Raw genomic sequence first — 9,553 nt, forward strand, 5'->3', positions numbered from 1 at the left:
ATCGCCCGGTTTGCATTTTTGCTACCATTGTATTTGTTTTTGCTGGAACCAGCTTCGATTTTTGCTACAACTGCCACTTTTGCTTTGCTGGAAAGAACACCCAATTTTGCATTTTTGCTACAAATGTGGTTTTCATTTGCTGGAAGCGGCTTCAATTTTTGCTACCACTGTTGTTTTAATTTTTGTTAGAACATCGCCCGGTTTGCATTTTTGCTACCACTGTATTTGTTTTTGCTGGAACCAACACAAAAAAATTGCTGCTACCGTTGTTGGCGAGGGGAGGGGAGGTAGAACTGGCGAGGGGTGAGCGTTGGCGAGCCATGGTTTTTTGCTGCTGAATTTTTTGCTGGAAGTCTGAAACCATCGTTTAATTGTGCCGGAACAGAGAATTTTTGTTGCTTCAACCGAGTGGACATGGTGGGAACACCGAGGATGCCGCAAAACCAGGCTGACCGCGCGCTGGAACCCGTCCGTGTTCAAGCTACATGCTGCAGCCATGGCAAGCGGAGGCATGAGCGGCCGGCAAGCACGGCTGGTGATCGACGCCGGTGAGGGCGGCGGGTGGCAACGACGGGCAGGACGCCGGTGAGGGTTGGCGGCAGGCGTCGTGCATTCAAGGAGTTGCGCGAGATGCGGGACCAAAGGAAGGAGAAGCTCAGGGCAAACCGTTTTTCTGCCTAATCCAATGGCCCACCTGGATCACATTCGACGGGCTACGCTTGACCGGCCGAAATAGTTGGGCCGGTGCGCCGGCGCGTATTAGTCGCCATTCAGTTAATGAAGGAATCGATCTCTCCAACTTGGTATCAGACACCAGGCAACACCTTCCATGGCCAGGAACTCCACCTCCTACGCCACCTCCTCGGCCACCAGCTAGGCCACCTCGCCGGGGGTCCTCTCCTCCTCGGCACTAGCGCCGGCACCACGGATGCCGTCGGCGGCTCCTCTCCTCCTTTCATCTTTGGGACTACTCCCTCTCTCCACAACGGCCTTTCCCCCCTGCCAACTCTCAGTTCTCCCCCTGTTCTCCTCCACTGTGACGCCGCCACCACCTCCGGCTCCCCGTGCCTGCAACCCTATTTTCAACGACAACATCCAGAACCACATCAAGTTCCTCCTCAACCCCGACGAACACAATTATGACAAGTGGAAGTCATTCTTCCTGCTGGTCTTGATCCGCTACGCTGCCACCCAATTCATCGAGCAGCCCCTCCCACCCAATGCCACTACCCAGCACCGCGAGCTTGACGCCCACGCCTGCTATGGATCTACACCACCCTCGCTGACAACCTCGCCGATCATGTCGTCGGGGCTACCACCACGTATGACCTCTGGAACCGCCTCCGTGACTACTTCCCGGCAAATCATGTGGCCCGGTACATGATGCTCAATCGGTAGTACCGCAACCTCAAACATGGGGGGCCTCTCCGTCGCCGAGTACGCCCGCCACATGAAGCTTCTCACCGCCGGGCTTGCCGACATCGACCATGCCGTCACCGAGCACTAGTAGAAAAGAGGGCTTCGGTTCAGGCCGAGTCAGCCCATTAGTCCCGGTTCAGTCCAGGACCAGGACCCATGGGGCACTGGTCCCAGTTCGTGAGGCCAGGGGCCTGCCGGGCCACGTGGGGGCATTGGTCCCGGTTCGTCTGGCCTCTTTGGTCCCGGTTGGTGGGACGAACCGGGACCAATGGGTCTCGCTCCTGGCCCACCACCATTGGTACCGGTTGGTGGCACCAACCGGGACCATAGGCTGTCCTTTAGTCCCGGTTCATGCCACGAACCGGGACCGATGAGGTGCCTATATATACCCCTCGCCCGCGAGCAGAGCACTCCATTGCTCTGTTTTTCTCTGGCCGGCGAGGGGAGGGCATTGTGGTGCTCTAGCTCACCTCCTATGCACATGAGGTGTTCGATAAAATGCCCGAGCCACACTAGTTAAGCTTTCTCCTCTCGAAGCTTGACCTCAAAGCTCCATTTTCCTCGAGATTTGTCTAGGTTTAGCGGCCCGTCACGTCCCATTCCCGTCTTCACCGCCGTCGATCACCCGCACCGATCTCGTTGCCGGCACCACCGTGGTGAGCTTCTTGTTCTTATCTTCTTTCTGAATTTTTTTCTTATTTTAGATAGATACTTGTCTAATTTTCTTACTATTTTATTGCTTGTTATTATATAGTGCGATGGTTTTGGTATCCGCCCCCGTCGGCCCTCGTCCTGTCTATGATTCGGATGTGGTATATATTATCTTTATAACTATTGGTTCATTTATTGTTTATGAAAATTATGCCGACCAACGTGACATAGATTTTATTTATCTAGGAGGTATGTGAACCGGAAATTCCAACCGACCCTATTGTCGAGAGGTTAAATTTAGTTGAAGAAGAAAACAATTTCTTGAAGGAAAAAAAAATTGAGGAGGAGAAGATGATATTGGAGTTGCATGTTGCGGATGTCGTCGATGATCACAAGATCAAGATGGATGCAATGCGCTTGAAGATTAGAAATATTAGAAAATATGCCATTCATACCGAGGCTTGGTATCATTATGCTGTCGGATCAATTGTTACCTTGGTTGCGATTATGATCGCATTTGTTTTCGCATTGAAATGTTTTACATAGTTTCAATGTATGGTTTAATTAATTACATGCTCTAGAGAGATATATGTTGTTAGATGAGAACAATGTATGTACTTTGGTTTTAACGTGATGATGAACTTCTATTAATTTGGTCACTTAATTATCTATTCATGATGTTCTGTAATGGTTTTTGACACACTCAATTATATATAATGCACGCAGATGAACCGGCAATGGATGTACGGTGACAGAAACACCTCCGAGTACATTAAGGGCGTGCATGATTTTCTCGAAGTGGCTGAGGCAAACAAGCAGAATGGTTTTATGTGTTGTCCATGCCCTAAATGTGGGAATACGAAGTCTTACTCTGACCGGAAAATCCTTCACACCCACCTGCTTTACAAGGGTTTCATGCCACACTATAATGTTTGGACGAGGCACGGAGAAATAGGGGTTATGATGGAAGACGACGAAGAAGAAGAGGACGATGACAACTATGTGCCCCCTGAATACGGTGATGGTGCAATGGGGGAAGCTGCTGAAGATCAGAGGAACCAGACGATGTGCCCAATGATGCTGCAACGGGGGAACTTGCTGAAGATCAAGAGGAACCAGACGATGTGCCCGATGATGATGATCTCCGCCAGGTCATTGTCGATGTAAGGACGCAATGCGAAAGTCCAAAGGAGAAGTTGAAGTTCGATCACATGTTAGAGGATCACAGAAAAGGGTTGTACCCCAATTGCGAAGATGGAAACACAAAGCTCGGTACCATACTGGAATTGCTGCAGTGGAAGACAGAGAATGCTGTGCCTGACAAAGGATTTGAGAAGCTACTGAAAATATTGAAGAAGAAGCTTCCAAAGGATAACGAATTGCCCGACAGAACATACGCAGCAAAGAAGGTCGTATGCCCTCTAGGATTGGAGGTGCAGAAGATACATGCATGCCCTAATGACTGCATCCTCTACCGCAGTGCGTACAAGGATCTGAACGCATGCCCAGTATGCGGTGCATTGCGGTATAAGATCAGACGAGATGACCCTGGTGATGTTGACGGCGAGCCCCCAGGAAGAGGGTTCCTGCGAAGGTGATGTGGTATGCTCCTATAATACCACGGTTGAAACATCTGTTTAGAAATGAAGAGCATGCCAAGTTGATGCGATGGCACAGTGAGGGCCGTAAGAAAGACGGGAAGTTGAGAGCACCCGCTGACGGGTTGCAGTGGAGAAAAATCGAGAGATAGTACTGGGCTGAGTTTGCAGGTGACCCAAGGAACGCATGGTTTGGTTTAAGCGCGGATGGCATTAATCCTTTCGGGGAGCAGAACAGGAATCACAACACCTGGCCCGTGACTCTATGTATGTATAACCTTCCTCCTTGGATGTGCATGAAGCGGAAGTTCATTATGATGCCAGTTCTCATCCAAGGCCCTAGGCAACCCGGCAACAACATTGATGTGTACCTAAGGCCATTAGTTGAAGAACTTTTACAGCCGCGGAATGAAAACGGTGTACGTACGTGGGATGATCACAAACAGGAGGAATTTAACCTGCACGCATTGTTGTTTGTAACCATCAACGATTGGCCCGCTCTTAGTAACCTTTCAGGACAGACAAATAAGGGATACCACGCATGCACGCACTGTTTAGATGAAACTGAAAGTATATACCTGGACAAATGTAGGAAGAATGTGTACCTGGGCCATCGTCGATTTCTTCCGACCAACCATCAATGTCGAAAGAAAGGCAAGCATTTCAAAGGCGAGGCAGATCACCGGAAGAAGCCCGCCATGCGTACCGGTGATAACGTACTTGCTATGGTCAATGATTTACACCTAATCTTTGGAAAGGGTCCCGACGGACTAGCTGTTCCGAATGACGCTGAGGGACGCGCACCCATGTGGAAGAAGAAATCTATATTCTTTGACCTACCCTATTGGAAAGACCTAGAGGTCCGCTCTTCAATCGACGTGATGCACGTGACGAAGAACCTTTGCGTGAACCTGCTAGGCTTCTTGTGCGTGTATGGGAAGACAAAAGATACACCTGAGGCACGGGAGGACCTGCAACATTTGCACGAAAAAGATGGCATGCCTCCGAAGCAGTATGAAGGTCCTGCCAGCTATGCTCTTACGAAAGAAGAGAAAGAAATCCTATTTGAATGCCTGCTCAGTATGAAGGTCCTGACTGGCTTGTCGTCGAATATAAAGGGAATAATAAATATGCCAGAGAAAAAGTTCCAGAACCTAAAGTCTCATGACTACCACGTGATTATGACGCAACTGCTTCCGGTTGCATTGAGGGGGCTTCTACCGGAAAACGTCCGATTAGCCATTGTGAAGCTATGTGCATTCCTCAATGCAATCTCTCAGAAGGTGATCAATCCAGAAATCGTACCAAGGCTAAGGAGTGATGTGGCGCAATGTCTTGTCAGTTTCGAGCTGGTGTTCCCACCATCCTTCTTCAATATCATGACGCACGTCCTAGTTCATCTAGTCAACGAGATTGTCATTCTGGGGCCCGTATTTCTTCACAATATGTTCCCCTTTGAGAGGTTCATGGGAGTCCTAAAGAAATATGTCCGTAACCGCGCTAGGCCAGAAGGAAGCATCTCCATGGGCCATCAAACAGAGGATGTCATTGGGTTTTTTGTTGACTTCATTCCTGGCCTTAAGAAGGCGGGTCTCTGTCGGTGTCAAAACCGGCGGATCTCGGGTAGGGGGTCCCGAACTGTGCATCTAGGCGGATGGTAACAGGAGACAAGGGACACAATGTTTTACCCAGGTTCGGGCCCTCTTGATGGAGGTAAAACCCTACGTCCTGCTCGATTAATATTGATGATATGGGTAGTAGAAGAGTAGATCTACTACGAGATCAAGGAGGCTAAACCCTAGAAGCTAGCCTATGTTATGATTGTTGTATGTTGTCCTACGGACTAAGACCCTCCGGTTTATATATACACCGGAGAGGGTTAGGGTTACACAAAATCGGTTACAATGGTTGGAGATCTAAATATCCGCATCGCCAAGCTTGCCTTCCACGCCAAGGAAAGTCCCTCCCGGACACGGGACGAAGTCTTCAATCTTGTATCTTCATAGTCCAGGAGTCCGGCTGAAGGTATAGTCCGGCCATCCGGACACCCCCTAATCCAGGACTCCCTCAGTAGCCCCCGAACCAGGCTTCAATGACGACGAGTCCGGCGCGCAGATTGTCTTCGGCATTGCAAGGCGGGTTGTCTTCCAGATTTCGTGTACCTGTTGAATAATGTCCTATTTTTTGCGAATGCAGCGCTCCTTGGCTTCTACGCCCAATAATGGCCGCCTTCCACGTGTTAAACGAATACGAAAAGTCTGGGTGTTTTTACATTCACACCCCTAGCCGCGTAAATGAGCCGCCTATTTAAAGGGATGGGGATTTAGATCCAAACCACATCTTCTCCCCTCCGCGAGTATTCATCAGAGCGCATCCAACAAAGGTCCATTCCACCATGGCCAGCCGTTGCAACTCCTCCTCTCGCCCTTCCAGTCCTAAGCCCGGAGACTGAGAGAGGTGTTCCATCCCGCATAGCAAGCTAGTATCGCTTCAGACCAAGGGATTCCTCCCCCGGCCTATATGGTCCCGGTTCGAGCCGGACTCGCCACCTATAATGGCGGAGAGCAAGCGGAGAGCGCCCCCAATCCCTCCAAAGGAGAGCGGGTATGCCTTGTGCCTTATTTAATAAGAGGGCTCGGATTTCCAATCCATCCATTTCTCCGGGGGCTCCTGGAGTTCTATGGTCTCCAATTGCACAATCTCACGCCTGCCTCCATATTGCACATCGCGGGCTTCGTAGCCCTCTGCGAGCTGTTTTTGGGTGTTGAGGCTCATTTCGCACTGTGGAAGAGGCTATTCTGCCTGGTGCCCTGCTCTCAGGAGGGGTCACTGTATCAAGTGGGCGGAGCCGAAGTGTGGCGCATCGCCGGGACTGGATATTTATCCGGAACCCCAAAGAAGGCGTCCGAGAACTGGCCTTCAGAATGGTTTTATATCGAGGACGTCCCGCTGCCGGATCCTATTCGGATTGGCCTCCCCGAGTTCAACAATGCTCCCCTGAAGAAGCGCCTAAGCTGGCGTCCACGGAGCCCTCAAAGGGAAAGTGACAAGGACGTCCTTTACCTGATGGGCCGGATAAGATTATTAGCTCATTCCGGACTAACCATGATCAGAGTCATGGCCATATGCATCATGCGGGGGGTGCAGCCGCTTCAATATAGAGGCCACCCTATGTGGGACTTCAACGGGGAGGACGACGCCACCCGTCACGGCCATAAGGGGCCGGACTCCGCTGCCGCTCTGATAAAGATCTTGCCCGCTTTGTACAAGGGAGAAGAGGAGGAATCCCTCCGCGTCAACCCTCAGGGTGGATTTACCATGTATAATCCTCCAAACTGGGTAAGTGGACACTTTTACTTGTCCGCCCGTTTTGTATCGCCATTATATAGTCTAATGACTTCAACGCAGGAACTGCGCCAGGCTGTTAAAGAAATAAACAGCCCCCCTCCACAACCCAAGGATCCAGGACGGTCCCTCGATCCGACCTCTCAAGAGGATCCAAACATATCTATGGAGCTAATTGATGGGGTGTTTCATCAATTGAGCAAGGACAACGCCTTGGTGGCCATTACGGCCGATTACCCCGGGCTACTCCCGGCCTCCCAGGTAACTGAGACCGAAATCCCAGCACTTCGAAAAGGGACTCGTCCTCACGTGTTTTCGATTACCGTATAACAACCACATTTTTCAGAGGAGGTCCTTGAGGCGGGAGACCGAGCCTGCGGCGATTAGCCAACGAGGGGCCACAAGGCCCCAGGGGCTGAAAAGGAGTGCGGTCCAGACTGAGACGCAGGCGCAAAGGTATAACGTGCCATCTCATCCCCTGGTGTTATTCCTTCAAGGTGTATTAATACTCGTGCTCTCTTTAGGACAAAGAGGCCTCGCCGGACTACATCCGGAGAGGCCGCCAATCGCGCCTCCACCAGCCAGGCTCCAAAGCCTGGTCCAGAGGCGGAGGCGAACACGAGGCGCGCACCGGATGCTGCGGAGAGGCTATCTGCCACCCATTCCGAGGTGGAGAGTGCCATGAACCACAGGCGCCGCCGGACAGTTCTTCGCGACGCTTGTTTCTCCCTGCAGGCATTGGATGCCTTCAATTCGGGAGACACGTACCTCTGTGCCGCTCAAGATGGTCTAGCCAGAGCCACGGAGCAGTATGTGAAAGACATACGGGTAAGAAAATTTGATGGTTATATATATATATATATATATATATATATATATATATATATATATATATATATATATCAGTAGCCCCCGAGACTTGAAACAGTTAGAATAACTGATTTAAGGATCATGTAATATGCATGTTGTGGGGATCGAGAAGAGGTGTCTACAGGGGGGTGATTAGACACTAAGTGCCAAAAGTTGCAGTTTTTAAAATTCTTAAGTTTAGGTGGAGTTTAGGCACAAGTTTAACAAACACAATACATATCAAGCAAGCATGCAATGAGTATAAGAGCAGCGGAAAGTAAAGCATGCAACTTGCAAGAATGTAAAGGGAAGGGTTTGGAGTATTCAAACGCAATTGGAGACACGGATGTTTTTGTCGTGGTTCCAATAGGTGGTGCCATCGTACTTCCACGTTGATGGAGACTTCAACCCACGGAGGGTAACGGTTGCGCGAGTCCACGTAGGGCTCCACCCACGAAGGGTCCACGAAGAAGCAACCTTGTCTATTCCATCATGGCCGTCGCCCACGAAGGACTTGCCTCACTAGCGGTAGATCTTCACGAAGTAGGCAATCTCCTTGCCCTTACAAACTCCTTGGTTCAACTCCACAATCTTGTCGGAAGCTCCCAAGTGACACCTAGCCAATCTAGGAGACACCACTCTCCAAGAAGTAACAAATGGTGTGTTGATGATGAACTCCTTGCTCTTGTGCTTCAAATGATAGTCTCCCCAACACTCAACTCTCTCTCACAGGATTTGGATTTGGTGGAAAGAAGATTTGAGTGGAAAGCAACTTGGGAAAGGCTAGAGATCAAGATTCATATGGTAGGAATGGAATATCTTGAGCTCAACACAAGTGTAGGTGGTTCTCTCTCAGAAAATGTGTATTGGAAGTGAAGATCTGTTCTGATGGCTCTCTCCACGAATGAAGAGTGGGTGGAGGGGTATATATATGTCGGGGGACTAATCCATGAACACCTATGGGACCGGCGGACCCAGCCCCTTTTGGTTCGGCAGGAGGGCGGAGATCACACGAAGAGCAGATCGAGGTGAAACACACGAGCAGTTTACCCAGGTTCGGGCCGCACGGATGCGTAAAACCCTACTCCTGCTTTGTGGTTTGTATTGAGTTCTTGCTCAGGAGCGCCGAGTGCTATAGTACACACGAGCAGCTAACGAGACCGAGCGTGAGTGTTTTCTCTGGCCGACCTCCCTTCTACGTTGCGCATGGGCCTCCTTCTATATGCTAAAGGGGTCACCGACAGGTGGCAACGTAGACAAGGGTAAAAATGGAAGAGTGTTGCGGTTGGTACAACCGCCTGCTACAGTGTATCATACCTAACCCTAACGGCAGGGGACAAGGGCATTAAATGCCCATCTGCGTCGCCCAAATAGTGCAAAAGGGACCGTCAGGGACGCCACCGCTCGCCACGATGGCAATCTTGTCAGCGCGGCTTGCCACTGTGTACCGCTGGCTGCACAGCCTCCCGCCACGTACGTCTGGAAGGGTCCCAGAGCGACACGTTGGTGGATGTGCTGGAGCGCAGGTACAGAGTGGAGGCTTGCCGCGGCAAGCGCCTTGCCGCGGTCGTTGTCTTGTCGCGTCTGGGAGCTTGTCGCTCACCGGGCCTTGCTGGGACGCGTGGCACGTCGCGGCAAGTTCCTTGAGATGCCTTGGTTGGCCTTCCCGGCAAGCTCCTCTTGCCGGGGTC

The sequence above is a fragment of the Triticum aestivum genome, chromosome 2A, assembly GCF_018294505.1.
Source record: "Triticum aestivum cultivar Chinese Spring chromosome 2A, IWGSC CS RefSeq v2.1, whole genome shotgun sequence".
In the NCBI taxonomy this organism is placed as follows: domain Eukaryota; kingdom Viridiplantae; phylum Streptophyta; class Magnoliopsida; order Poales; family Poaceae; genus Triticum; species Triticum aestivum.